Source organism: Crocodylus porosus, unplaced genomic scaffold (assembly GCF_001723895.1).
Source record: "Crocodylus porosus isolate Cpor-Errol unplaced genomic scaffold, CroPor_comp1, whole genome shotgun sequence".
Taxonomy (NCBI): domain Eukaryota; kingdom Metazoa; phylum Chordata; order Crocodylia; family Crocodylidae; genus Crocodylus; species Crocodylus porosus.
Genome location: NW_017728886.1, coordinates 101649890 through 101665096, shown reverse-complemented (window position 1 = coordinate 101665096; position 15207 = coordinate 101649890). Strand labels below are relative to the sequence as shown.

At 43.1% G+C, this 15207-nt stretch overlaps 1 protein-coding gene across 1 annotated transcript in view; it reads left to right on the top strand.

Moving 5' to 3' along the window:
- ERP44 (endoplasmic reticulum protein 44) overlaps window positions 1-15207 on the top strand; it is a 108353-nt gene that overhangs the window by 303 nt on the left and 92843 nt on the right. The window lies entirely within an intron of this gene.

Below are 15207 nucleotides of genomic sequence, written 5' to 3'. Positions count from 1 at the left end.
GGCGCCGGCTCCGCCGATGCCGGCTAGGGCTTGCGCGGCGGCGGGTTCCGGCCCGGGGCCCCAATCTGGCTCTCGAGGGCGGGAGCCTCCTCCTTTTCCTCCTGCCGCTGCGGTCGGGGGTCCTGCGCGTGGGGGCCGTTGGCGGCGGGGCGGAGCGAGCGGGACGTGCCGCCGGCACCTGCTCCGGCGCGGGGGAAGGGAGCGCCAGCCGCATGGGCTGCCCGCGGCGCGGGTGGGGGCGCTGCTGGCGGCTCCCCGGTTGGCGGCCTCCTGCGTTGTGGCTCAGTGTGATAGGCTGCCAACCCGGAACGGCTCGGTCACGCCGGCTCCGCGGCGGGGCGGGGCGCGCAGGGGCCTCCTTCGCTGCAGCGCCGGCCCGCGAGCCCCTCGGCGCCGGTTAGGGGGACTCCCCGCTCCGACCGAGGCCGGCAGCAAGCTCCGCGTCGTTGGCACTGGAAAGCGAGCCTCCAAACACGCCTGGTTCTGAGCAGTTTCCCCTCAAAGCCGCCCTGCCCGGTGCCTCTGACACCCGGCGCCTCTTTGCTTGGCTTCACGCCCCGCTGATTGTTACACCTGGAAAAAGGCAGGGAGAGTTTGAAAGGGAGCAGCTAGAAAGCGTTTGTCTTGCCTTTGCCTGCAGGACCGAGACACTGTTTCACGTCAGGGCCTGGTCATGCCCTTAGCATTCAAGGACTGGCTGCCAAAGCGTCCCACCCAGGCCGCTGCAGCAAAGCATCAGGAGCCTAATGGAGGAGTCTCACTCACGCTGTCACTTTCTGTGATAGTCTCCTTTTGAATCGGCATAGCCTCAGAAGTTGGAGTGCTGCCTTTTCATCCATATACTGGCTGCAGTAATTTCCCCCTATTTCTGGGCCCCGCACACACTTTTATGTGAACTTTACTGGTACACAGGTTTTGTGGCAATCTGTTTTAGTTTTTCTATGTGACTTGGATTGTTAGTCCTTGTTCTTGTTCTGTTCCCAACATGATTATGTATATCAGACTCCATATATTCAAGAGTGCTATTAGAAGCAATTCACTGATGCCGATTGTACATAGGACTTGTCTGATTAAGTTTAATAGTATTGAGTTATTGTACTTAGACTCTTAAATCACAACTAATCTGTTTAAAGTTCAGTTAACAGTGAAGGAGGCCAGGAAGGGAAGGAGTACTTGAAAGTTACAGGGAAATAAAGGGTGGTGGGGCTTCTCTGCAAAGGAAAGAGAAAAAAAGTGCAAGAGGAAGCAGCGCTGGATAACAGGAGGGGCATGACGGGGAAGTACAAATGCTCATAATAGCTTTAAGGTTAATTAAATATATCAATAAATATGTTAGGAGGACATACAAAAGGGCACGTTTATGTTTGTGCTATCAGTTGTATCCTTTGGTTCCTGACAATTGACAGTACAGCTTTTAATGTGGTCAATTAATAAATGACATAGTGAGATTTTATTGAGTGCTGAGGGTTGCTACAATTGAGTCAGCTCTATCTGGACTTTTGTAACTTAATGTCAAGGATAACAGTTTTAAAACATTGAGTTATATACAAAATTGCTGTATATTCGCCAACTATGACAATGTCTATTTAATATATGTGATAATACTTCTGTCTTACTGCAGTTAGGTAGTTTCACTAAGTTGCAGTGGAAATAACTACCGTTACTTTCCAGAGTTCTGTGTTTATCAGTGGTGTCCCATTATAATTTAAATCATCTTGATTTTTTCAATTAAAAAAACTGTAAGCTGTCAAAAAAACCTGACATACATTGACAGTTGATGTCATTATCTGAAACTGCACATTAAAAACAAGCTTGTTTTCCTTTGAGAATTCATTTTATAATGAACTGTATCAGAGTATTTATGCACAAGGAGATTTCTGTGCTTCCTCCCCTCCCCCTACTCCTTAGGTGGCCTGTATTTTAGAGGGAAGAACACTAGTTTGTTTATATGTAGGCTTTTGATGAATGAATAGTTTTATCTCTGTATAAGAGACTTGATGCATTAGTAGAACTGGGTCCTGATCCATGAGCAGGGATGCAAGTTGCTATGTTACTACAATTAATAATAGAGAAAACATTAGTGTAAATGTGAGAACAAATGTAATTTGAATGGAACAGGACCTTTGACCTTTGAAATAAGAAATGTGTAGTCTTTTACTAGGCTACATGGGCTGTGATCAAGATGTCAGTTGTTGCAGCTTGGGATATCTGTGAATACTAAATTTCACAGATTTACAGCTTGCAAATTTTGATACTTGCATTTTGAAGATGCTTTCATTTTTCACATCTGAAGTACTTTTGGATAACAGCTATTAGAGATGATGAATCAATTCTTAATAAGAGGCTAATTTGAAATGTGTTTTTACATTCTGTATTGTGGTACAGTGATGTGCAGACAGTTTCTTAGTATTGCTTATGATTGTAACTAGGGGTCCTGAGGAGTGAAAAAAGCTCTTATTATTCCATTGACTCCCTGGAAATTGGGGGAAAAACAAGGTTGAAAATAATGCATGGATAAATTAAATAAAATGTAGCCTGTCTGTATACTAATTTCATGCAAATCGCCTAAGTGTCACTCTGCTAGAAATGAATAGGAACTAAAATCGAAAGTTTCTGTATCTTAGCTGTGTATTTCTTCAGAAGTTAGTCAACTACTGCAACTTCTTATATGACTAAAAAATAGGTTTGTGCAGACAGTGGTTGGTATTGTGTAAATAATATCTTAGCTGTTATAGCAAACACTATCCTTTAAAAGAGGATTTTAGCTATCAGTTACTAGTTAGCTATTTGGATTGGGTTATTTCTCATCCTGCTTTTTGGTAGGTGTATACTTGTAAATATGATAGTATATTGCCATGGAAATGGGCAGCCAACTGTAGTTAATAATAGCTGCGTAAATAAAATAAACAAGCCAGGCTTCCAAGGTAGGGGATAAAAGAGCAGTTTTTTAAAGGAATTTCCTTGAATGAAGTTGTAAAGAAATGAAACATTCTAAACAAGCTACTTCCAGTGGAAGGAATTTCTCTTATTTTTTTAAACTCTTTGGCATTATTTCTAAGATTCTGCATACTGAAAATTTTATGGAGTAGATTTTTTAACAGAAGTACAGGGTTCTTTTTGGGTATGTAATTTTAGGTACTTTTAGAATGTGCCAGATGCTGCACAGATATGTAGAAGGAAGCTGTGTGATCTCTAGGACAGAGCACTACACTGGATTATGGGGAACTCTGTTTATATTCTTGGTTCTGTCAGTGACCTGGGGTGAGTCAACTCAGTTCTCTGTACTTTTCTTTCTCCTCCTGGGAAATGGTGGGGGAGGGAATTATACTGTGCAATAATCATATTATTTAATAGTTAAGTATTTTTACATTATCTTCAAGGGGGGAAAAGATCTGTTTTAAAGACACCATTTTGAAATATGAGTATGGGGGAAATTAAAAAGATTTAAATTTTAAGGAATCACTGAAGACTAGGGGCTGCACCGATAAAGATTTTTTGGGCCAATACCATATTGGCTGATACTGATCTGATTGCCAGTATAAAGCCCAGCAGCTTGAAGAGCAGCATCTGGCTAATAGGTCTGTTGGAGGAAAAGAACATGTTCAAGGCCCCCATGTTAAGGGAAGGAGTGCAGCTGAGGCAGCGGCAGGTGCTGCACAGCTGGGGTGCAGCGCAGGATGGAGCTGCAGTTCGGCCCACTGCTGCACGCCCCCTTCCCTCTTGGGAAGCAAGGGGGGCACATGCTTCCCAGATCTATGTGCGGGGAAGGCTGGGCTGCCACTCTGTGCTTGGGGCTGGTGGCTGCTCTGGCCTCTTCCCAGCAGTGGAAGAACATGAGTGCACACAAAATTTATCAATGACATTATTGGCCACATCAGCCAAAAAAGGCCAATTGCCAATAATGTCAACTTTCCAATGTATTGGCGTACCTCTACTGAAGACAGTAAAAGCATTATGTTAAAGTGCTATGTTTAGAGTGTGGGTGCACTGTTGCTGATGCTCACTTCAGCTATTTTGAAAAAGAAAACAATTTTGGATGATTTTACATGCCCACAATGAACTTTAAGACAGACAAAAAATAGTTAAGAGTCTGTTAACATAAAAGCCATATTTATACAGAGAATGGTCCAGCTCAGGTAATAACAGTTTCCACAAGAAAAATAGACAATTCCTGCTTCTGCTTTAATGAACCACATATAATATTGCCATCAATGAATATTTAAAAAGCGTGAGTTGGTGGTCAGGAACTTGTTAGATATTCCTAAACTGTCATGTTTTTAAAGCATTATTATTTGCCTTTTTCATAGACATTAAGACACTAGATATCAGGCCTGGAAGGGACCTTGGAAGATCATTGAGTCCAGCTCCCACATTTATTTTCCTTTTTGTTATTTTTTAGCCTTTTAATCATTTTCAGGCTTTTCCTATACCCATGCAAGCTGACCTTACCAAAAATGAAATTTGAAATTTTGTTTCATGGCTCCAGATTGTTAGTGCCTTGATTAAAAATGCCAAGTATTATAAGATTCAGGGGGAAAAAAGTAATGCAAGAAGTATACTTTTTCCTCCTTAGCTGCGTTCCTAATCCAAGAAACAGCAAATAGATGTGGAAAAAGAAGTAAATAGAAAGCTACAAGGTACAAGAAGCCCCCTGACATGTACCTTTGAGTGAAAATTTTTTGGCAGATGTGAATAACTTTCTCTCTGAGAAGAGAAGAGGGGGTTGGCTGTTGCCCTGTTCTGCATTTCTTCCACAGTTCTATGTTTGAGTGGGAAATACTTCTGTTAGGGAAGCCTGATGGAAAAAAGTTCAGTTCAGTTTTTCCACCCCTTAGTAAAAGATCAGAAGGATGGTGGTAGGGAAACTAGATCAGTTATTGCCAGCCCAAGGTCTGGGTCATCATTTGCTGCTGTGCTCTTCTGCTGCAGTGTCCCTTTTTCCCACTTTGTTTCCGCTGTTTGAGTTTTTCCCTGGTCTGCTACTATTTTCACTCAGGCTGGTCGGGTGTGTTCATTTCTTACCCCAGTTCTGCAGAAATACTAAGTAAAGAGCGTATCTTTTTGCTTCTAAGTTCTTGGGAAAAGCGAAAGGGCTCATGTGGTTCTTTGTGTCAGTCTGCCACTGCTTCTCCCTCACCTGGAGAAGCTGTGGTTCTGGACTGCCAGTTTTTCCCAAGGTATAGATGGTTCTTCACAGTAGCTAGGTTTCATGCTGCTGTGTGGAGATAAAACTGAGTTGGGATTTCCTGGTTACCTTCTGGTAGTAAAACACTAGAACAGGCTACCTAGAGAAGTTGTAGAATCTCCCTCCTTGGAGGTTTTTAAGACGTGTGTAGACAAAGCCTTGGCTGGGATGATATAGTTGAGGCTGGCACTGCTTTAAGCCGGGGGTTGGATTAGATGAGATCCTGAGGTCCCTTCCAACCCAAATTTTCTATGATTTTTATGATTCTTTCAGCAGCTAAAAATTGCTTTGGGTGGGGAAAAGTTAGTTCCTCCTTGACTGTGCCTTTTGATGCTGTAGGTCTTTTGAATCCTGTGCAGCAGTTTCCATTAAATTATTAAATGTGTGAGCTTCTGGCTATACTCAGGAAGAAAAATAATGACATACATTATTCTAAAATGTTAACCTAATCCTCCCCTCACTTCTTTATGATTGACACTGGACAAACTGTCACTTCACTTTGCCACCTTTTCTTGGTATTTTTTCTAATAACCTTTTTTAACAGTAGTAATGAAGGCTATCTATTGTTAGTGGCAGAGTCACTGAATTCTTAATGTTTTGTGGGTGGATACATTTGTTTGAAGAGTACTGTGGTGAATGGTACATCCTACTCCCCATATAGGAATATGTTTGGCACATGCGTTTTATTTCTGTCTAGGTGGAAAGATTTCAAGTACACTTAGTATAATATTAATTAATTGATTATTTCATACTAGCCACTTCCAGTTCATACCTATTAGTGCTTCACTTCTAAAACACCCACCAACTTTTATACTCCAAAATATTAATTTCCTGTTAAATTCTTCTTTCAAATGCCCTTTGAATAGAATCCATCAGAAGATCTTATCTAGGACGTAATATAATACTTTAAAGGAATTAATATATTATAAAAGATCAAATATTATATACTAATACTCGGATCTTGAATGCATTTAATCCTAACCAGTGTGTTGTCTGAGTATCCTAGTTTATGACCACTTGGATAGATTTCTCTTCATCTGTAGAATACAGTTTGCTTGAGTGAGACAAAGAGCACCTTAGGAACTATTTTAAAATCAAACATTTTAGAGACAAATTGTTAATCTAAAATTTCATGAGGAAATGATATTAATTGCTAATGTCTTGGAGGGTGTATAAGTGGCATTTTTAAATATGACAGTCTTAGAAATAAAGGACTATACTAAGTTTGGCTTCTTGTTGATTTATGGCTTGTACTTTGAATAATTATGTGTAGTACCAAAAATGCTAATGGAAAGGCTTAAATAATCACCCTAACATAAACAATTCACTTTGGTTAAAAATGTTTTTGATCTTAATTATTTGATCTTACAAACATGCAACCAATTAAAATTTGTAACATTTTCTACAGTGGATAGATCCTTCCAGAATGATGAATCTTATACATAAAGCATAGTCTTTCTATCAATGTTTAAGGAGAATAGTGAAAAATAACCCTAGGCTAGGATTTAGAAAAAGAAAATACACTATCTGTGTGAAGGTGATATTTAATAACTAACAGTGAATTGTTACTCTGGCAGTGGAGGCAGAGTATAAAACCTCCTTGTGGAGCTGTCACAAGTGCGGTGTTGTGGATTACAAATTAGAATCTGTTATTTCTGTTAGACATGTAACTATTTGGGAGTGATTTAACCCTGGTTGTTTCCAGGTTATTTTTCTTCTGGAGTGGCCATTTTTATTCTGGGAGAAAAGGCCTGAACATCTTCACACTCCGGGTTTCTCCTGGGAGAGCAGTGACTCTCCCAAGCAAAACTGAATGTCTGTCTGTACAAGGCCACTGTCAGTGTTTTCTGCCATTGGAATAGGAAGTAGTTGTTAAATATGCTTAAAAGATCAAAGGAAAAATAGCAAGCATCCCGCTTCAGGGAAGCACAGCCTTATCCACTCCTGCCTTTTTGTTTTACAATTTCTTCAATATTCTCAAGATGATTAGCGTTCATCTCTAAATTCCCTTCAAATGTCAAAAGAAGAGCGAGGGAAAATTTTTCATTGCATCTTTCTTCCAGTTTAAAACTAGACAGTTTTCATCCAACTGAAAAAAGAGAAACTGGAAGAGGAGAATAACGTTTGCAGAGAGTTTGCTTAAACAGGCCCTGTTGCTCCCAACCTCCCTTGCACCCCATTTCACTCTGACAGGCCCTGCCACACCTCTCAACCTCAAACCCCAGCTGCTCCTCATGTCTCCACCCCCATAATGCCCTAGTCCCTCCTCACTCCACACCTGTACCTCAAAGCCCCCTGCTCCAAAGTCCTGTAATACCCATAATGTCCACTCCCCCAACCAGCCTTTTGTGGTCCCTGGGAGCCTCCTTCCCCTCAAAATCGTTCCGAAACAGCTCCCTCCCCAACCCGTTACGGCCTGTGACCATGGAGTAGTTGGGACAGGGCAATAACTGCCTCTCTGACTGCTTCTCCCTCCCACCCTCCTCACAACATGCCCATAGCTGGCTTCTACGACCTTCCATCCGCAATCTACAGAAACAGATAAGGAGTCAGGGGAGGACTGTTTCCAGACTTGGACACAGGCATGGGTGAATTGGGCAACCACCTGGGGCCCAGACAGAAAGGGGGCCCAAAAATGAAAAATAAATTACAGTTGCAAAAAAAAGTTTTAATATTGTGCATTTATGGGACTGGCGATGTTATCAATTGAGAACAAATTGTTTAAAGTCATCGATACCACAGATGTGATAAAACCTTTGCAACAAAAAAATCATTATCTCTGGCAAAGAGGGGCCCTATGCTAAAAGTTCTCCCAGGGCCACTAGGAGTGTAGGTACGGCACTGGCGCTCTCAGCTGCTGGCAGTGTCCCTGCCTGGGAAGATCAACCCCCTTTTCACCCATGTCTAGATTTAGGCTTCCCTGGTTGTTTTGCTGATTAAGCCTCTGGCAGCTTCCATCATCTGCTTCAGTGAATAATCCAGAAAAGAGTTACTCCAGTAACGTATCTCTTTGCCTCAACTTTGCACCTCTGTCTTGCCTCCGACTGCTCTGCTACCCCACAACTCAATCTGTTTTTAGCCCTAGCCCTCCCTCACTGGCTCTGATACCTTGAGTTGGAATCCCCTAGGAACAAAGCCATGAAGTACAGTTCCTAGGTAGAAGCACACCTTTGTTGGACATGCTGATGGGTGAGCAGAGAAATGTTACCAGGAGTAGGTACCAGACAAGATAATTATAGAAGAAAGCAGAGTGAAGAGATTAGCAGAAATTAAGTAGATAATAATGGGTCAAAAATTAATTTATTCCTTTAGTTTCACCTCAACAGAAATGCAGGGGTTCCTGCCAGGTAGCTTGTTTTAAACTTTCAGAGTATAGACATACAAATGTTTAATGTCTTGTCAAAGGGGGAACTTTCAAAAGGCAGAAACTTGTATGTTTTAATGGCTGTGTGTGAATGAGCTGAGAACAGTTCAAATGTAGCACACCAGCTCCAAGTTTAACCACAGTGTAGAAGTACTAAAGTTGAAGAGGCTATGCTGGGTCTGAATGTCTCAGCTCATTCACATACAGCTGTTGGAATGTATCAGCTGTTGCCCTTCTGAAATGTTCCCCTTTTGCAAGAGTTGTAAGCTGAACCTTACTGATGATGCCTCAATTCAAGGATGATCTCTGTCAAGGCTCACTGATGGGTCTTGAGGCGAGTTAAAAGTCCAGTCTTTGAGTCATAGATCCGTCTGCAGAAGTTGCAGATCTTTACGCGGGGGAGGGGAGGCTACAGGCTGGGATTCCTCTCCTTTTCCTTCTTCCACACTCCTCTGATTTGAGGGCAAGATGCCACTTGGTTGAGGTTGTGGCACCATTTGAGTTGATTGGCAGCCAACTCCTCTGAACTGCTGATGTTGGCATTCATTTTCTTGAAGTATGTCTTCACTGTATCCTTGTAGCATTTCCTCTGGTCACCACAAGATCTAAGGCTGTTACTAAGCTGGGCGTAGAGCACTTGTTTTGAGAACTGGCCATCCACACACAGTGTTTGGTCCAGTGAAGCTGGTACTTGAAGATCACTTGACTCATTTCTGCTAGCATTGGTTTCATCAAGCAAGCTGACATTTGTGTGGCAATCTTCCCACATGATGTGGAGGATTTTCCAGAGGAAACACTGGTGATACTTCTCTAGGCTCTTGAGATGATAACAGTAGATTATACCCACATTTCACATCCATAGAGGAGAACATGGGTGATAACTGCATTGTAGACCTGGATCTTGGTATCTTTTCAGAGGTTGTGATGAATAAAGATACATAGAAGCAATTTCCCAACTGGCTAGTTGTTCACTGGATCCTGTACAGCAGTGCTTCTCAAAGTGCCAGTCCATGAGCCACTGGTCACTGGTCCTCAGCGAGTTGCCAGGAAAGAAAGAAATATATTTTCAGAAGCATAACATTGATATGTCATAGCACCACAGTTCATACGTTCCAACACTCCAGGTGACATCACGTCGTGCGAGGTGAGGAAAGAGAAAGAAACAGCTGGTCGCGTATTTGTGTAGTGCTGTTTAACTTGCAGTTGCTGCCACTGACTGAACGGGGCACCAGTCCCTGGCCCACTGGAAAAAAATTGCTTGTCCGCCACATCAGATAGTTTGAGAAGCACTGCTGTACGGGACTTCCTCATCAGTGTTTGCTCTCAGGGAGATTGCTACTGAAGTAGAGAAAGTGCTCAACTATCTTCAGGGACTTTCCCTCAATGATAATTGGGGCATTGGGGTCATATTTATGGCCTGGGGCAGGCTGATAGAGTACTTCAGGTTTTTTGAGGTTGAGAGGCAGGCCCAAAGTTTGTTAGGCTTTTCTGAAAAGATCCAGTGTGGTCTGGAAGTTTTTCTCAGTGAGAGCAAGGATGGTGCAGTCATTGGCATATTGAAGGACAAGGATGGTTGACAAAACAGATTGAAGAGCCCTCCATCTATTTGGTGTTCATTGTCAGTTCTGAACAGAAGGTGGTCCTTAATGAGAACCAAGTTGACTGTCAAAAATGTCAAACACACAGCAACTCATCTTTGCTTGACCTCAGTTCAGATGACAAATGGATCCGTCTCCAATCCACTACACAGAATGATCTCAGTCATTGGGTCATGGAGGGGACTTGGGACTTTGATGTACTTTTCAGGGCATCCAAATCTGGCCTGTACTTCCCACAAGCCTTCACAATTGATGGAATCAAAGGCTTTAGTAAGGCCAATGAAGGTCCTGATGTTGTTCCCAGCAGTTTTACTGGACCTGATGGGCAACAAAGACCATGTCAGTTGCCCTACAGGATGGTCTGAAACCATACTGAGATTCTGGCGGACTTCCTCAGCAAGAGGCAGAAGATGGCTCAGGAGGATGTAAGCAAGGATTTTCCCTGCTGTAGTAAGGAGGGGAGATACCTCAATAGTTCCCACTTACAGACTTAACTCTTTTCTTGAAGATGATCATGATATTGACATCTCTCAGGTTCCTAGGGGTCTCTTATTCTTTGAATTTGGAATAATAAAATTTTTGGAGTCTTAGTACCAGTTCTTTGCCACCAGCCTTGTAGATTTCAGCAAGTATGACCTCTGGTACAGAAACTTTGTTCTTTGTTTCCTTGATAGCATGCTAGACTTGTCCTAGGATAGGTGGGTTGGATCCCATTTCAGGGTGTTGAGGAATGGACTCAGTGATGGCTTCTGCCACAGTTGACTCACAGTTCAGGGGTACCTCACTTTCCATCTACCTTGGATAGATTTGTTGCCTTTGAGGTGCATCAAGCCATTTTGCAATCACAGGAAAGTAGGGCCATGGCTTTCATTGCCTGGGAGAAACTATGCGTGTCACGTTTATCAGTATAGAGCTGGATCTCCTTGGCTTTCCTTTGTTGCCACCATCAATTTTTGATTTCCTGGATCCTCCTTTGAGCTTTGGCTTTGCGGAGCTGATGCATCTTTTTCTGCTGACATGAGATGTCATTTTGCCAAGCAGAATGAGCCTTTAGCTCTTCCCATCAGGCAGGGTTAGATCTCGACTAGGTGTCTTGGTAGTGTAGCCAATGGATTCAACACAGGCCATGTGGATGGTGGTTTTAAACCCTTTCCGGAGTTCCTCAATGTTGCTTTTGTTTGTGGACACAGCAGCAAGCTTTTCATGGAGGCACTGTTGGAGATCCTTACTGACCTTCAACTCTTGAAGATACTTGGTGTTGAGAGTCCTATGTATTGCTTTTGGATATTTTCCATGTTTTGAAGCAAGCCGGATACTCATAATGGATCTGACGGGATGCTGATCTGTCCAGCAGTCGTCAGTTCCTCACATGGCATATGTGATATGGACATCCATTTCATCATGGGTTGTAATAACAACCTAGCTGAGAAGGTGCTAGTGCTTAGAGCGAGGGTTTCTCCAGGTGATCTTGCATTTGTCACCCTATCTGAAGATGATGTTTTGATGACAAGACTGCTCTGTGCATTTGCTTAGGAGAAGGGTGCCATTGGGGTTGGCCAGTCATGTGGCCCTGCCCCTCTCGGCCAATCAGCAGAGGGGTGAAGCCACACGATGGACAGACCTCTCAGCCAATCAGTGATGTGGTGTGGTCTTGCCATGGAATTGACTCCACATGCTGCGAGTTGCCCATGAAAGTCCCTCTTGCTCACCACAACTTAAGTAGAACCCTAATTATATTTCAAAATTAAATAGAAGAAGACTTGTTCAGATAAATATATTCTGGGTGTTGGAAAAGTATCCGTGTTATCACCAACTAAATATTATTTATAGTTTAATACCATTCTTTTAATGTGTACTGCTGCTAAAATCTTCTAATGCAGTGGAGATATGCAATAAATTCACAACTGCTTTCCCTTATAGTTCCACTTCGTCATCTGTGCCTGCTGTTGAAGGGACCAAAGTAGAAAGCATGGGTATATCTACCTGTGCCTTCTGCTAAGGGAGAGAAGGCTTTCTGTTACCAGAGGAGACCTGTGAGTGTGCTAGCAGTTTTGCTGGCAGAACTTGTCTTTTGCCAGCAGAATTGTGTAGTGTAGATTAGCCTTCAGTTATCACTGAATTTACCTTATTTTCTAAGCTTGAGTGAGTCAAACTACTGCATGAGAGTGGAGAGCCAGAGCAAATACCCTTCCTGGGCTAGACAGTAACAGGTACTCTAGCAGTACTCATTGTATTGCAGTTGTGCACAAGTAGTAGTGAGTTAAATCGGGCCTGTGGGGCTGTTATCTGGTCTGTGGGGCTCCTGGGGGTTCTGAACATTTGGCAGGGGTTGGGGCAGTGGCAGTGTTAATTGTGACTGCTTCTAGAGCTGTGAGAATTAACACCGCTGCTGCTTCTTACTACTGGACCTATAGGGAGCCCTGCAGGCCAGATGACTTGGCCCACATACAAAATGAATCGCACTGCCAAGCAGGATTGCTCTTGTGGCCACACAGTGGCATGGGAGGCTGGAAGGTTCAGCACCACTGATTTACATACTTTAACTTGGTTTTGCCTGATTTGAGTCTGATGCAGTTGGCTGATCATCCAGGTGCTTGTCTAGCTATTGTGACATCTTCGTGATAGATTTTGTTTTGCATCAGCGTGGGGGTTACAGGTGGGGAGGGGGGAAGAAGAAGAGTTGCATCTGACATTGGTAGACTTAGCAGTGGTGTTTGGCGGGTTGCTTTCTCTCGTATAGAGTGGTCTCAGGACAAGAAGAACCAAATTAATCCCTGGAGAGCCCTTCAGATGAGGATTTGGAGGAAAGACATATGGGCAATATTGAAAAGAAATGACTAGCTGTTATAGGGCTGGTAGTGTCTTCTATAGCTGTCATGTAATCAAGTCGGCAGTGCATCGTGGTCAACTATGTCTAATGCTGCAAAAAGGCTAAGAGTTTTGTTGATGTATACAAATTTAATTGTGCTACTGTTTTTCTCATTTTTACATTTATTTTTCCCCCTGACTATTGAAACCCTCTTTCTTAAAGCTTGGCAAAAAACTGTGGTGGTCCCTAATTTTTTCTCTCTGATAACTAAAATGAAATTATGTTAAAAGCCCTGTCATATAGAAAGCTTTTTTGAGTTGGCTGACTTGGGAATTCAGACCAAATGGCAACTGAAAGACATTGGTTCGTTTACAAAGGTAATTAAGACAGTATGTGGTCTACAGGGTAGCAGTAAGGGGTTCTTTTATACTAATGATCCATTAATTAGTGAAGGCATCCCAGCAAGTGTGTGGGCCTCTCAGGGATTACCTCTGACATTTAAATCTGATTGAGTTAAAAACAGTATAATTAAGATGGAATGGGTTTTTTGCCTCTGCATAAAGATTGTGGACTGATACATGCCAACAGTATTCTTTTAAACAATACTTGTGTTTGCAAATGCCATACCATTTAATCTTTGTAGCTACTGGGTGTTCCGGATTTTTAAATAAAATTATACATTCTGTTCTGATAAAGATGAGAAGATCTCTTTGTAACTACTCCTGAATGCAGTGATAAAATTCAATAGGAATGGTTGCTGTTTGAATTGATGATTCCAACCAGTCCTCAAACACTAAATGCTTTCTGGGACAAATTAGAAAAGATTTAAGTTTCCTGTTGTTTATTAAATGTATTAGCAAATGGATGAAACAAATGCTGAGAGTTGGTTTTGGAGGAGATTTTGTTCTAAACCCTTTCACTTTTCATTTAATGTGAACTTCATCAATAATGTCCTTTTAGGCTCAAACTGTGCACATTGTCATCCAAAGGGTGAATTTTCCTTTGAAAGTCCAAGAAAAATTTGCTTCAGCCATTCAGAAAATTATCTGCTTGACCACTGTGAAGCTGTTTATCTAAAGACTTGTGTTAAATGCTTCTGTAGTATTAGGAGAGTGACTCTTCCTGCTCAGTAAAAATTAAGGTATTGCAATTAACGTATTACATATTAGCCTAGGGGTGGGCAAAATATTGCCCATGGGCCAGATCTGATCCGCTAACTGATTGTATGCGGCCCGTAGGTCGGTGGCCACAATGTCATAGGATCTGGCCTGTAGGGAGCCAGTGGTTCTGACTGGTACATAATGCTGGGTGGGCACATCCTGGCCCCATCCACAGCTTATACCAGCTCCCACCCCATGTGCCAGAAGTAGTGCCGGTTGCATGCTGGAATCAGCTGTGGACGCTGCCTGCAGGTTCCTGCCAGGGATTGGGGCAGTTGCCCAGGACTGCAGCTGATGTACTCACACAGCATCATCGCCTACAGACCCGGGACGATGCCGCAATTCCCAGAGGGAAGCTACTGCCTGCATCCTCTGCTGATGCTGGGGCCCACCCAGCACTAAGTGTGTTCACCACTTCTGAGACCCTTCTGGCTGCAGCTGTGCGGAGCCTGCAGTGGGGCTTCCATGTGGCTCCTCCCTGCTGCTGCCACTCTGTGCCACCTCCAGGCCACCCCCACTCCCACAGCCTCATCCTACATAGGGAGGTTTGGTGAGCTGTTGTGGGGGATGGGAGGGGTTGGCCCTGCCTGCCCCGCAACAGTTCCCCAAAATTCTTTATGTGGCCTGCAGGCCCAAATAATTGCCCACCACTGTATTGGCTCCTCCTGTGCTAGAAAAATCCCTGACAGCCTGGCCACTCCGTAGTGTTGGTAAATGCCCCTAGAGTTCCCTCTACCAGGCTGGGTGAAAAACTTGCATGCTATGGGAAACGGATATCAAATCAAGTGAGAGGATAAGAGGTATTGAATAGACAAAGAGGAAGGAATGGAAACAATTGAGTATTCAAGTATGGATCACTGAAGTCTTCCCATTTTTAGCACTTGCTGTGAACAGGAGGAAACCTGGAATGTTTTGTGGAGGTTGTGGGGTAGAGAGACTTCTAATAGCATGGTTTCATAGTTTCATAGTAGCTAGAGTCGGAAGGGACCTAGGTAGATCATCTACTCCGACCCCCTGCCTTGGCAGGAAAGAGCACCGGGGTCAGATGACCCCGGCAAGGTGCTCATCTAACTTCCTTTTAAAAATCCCCA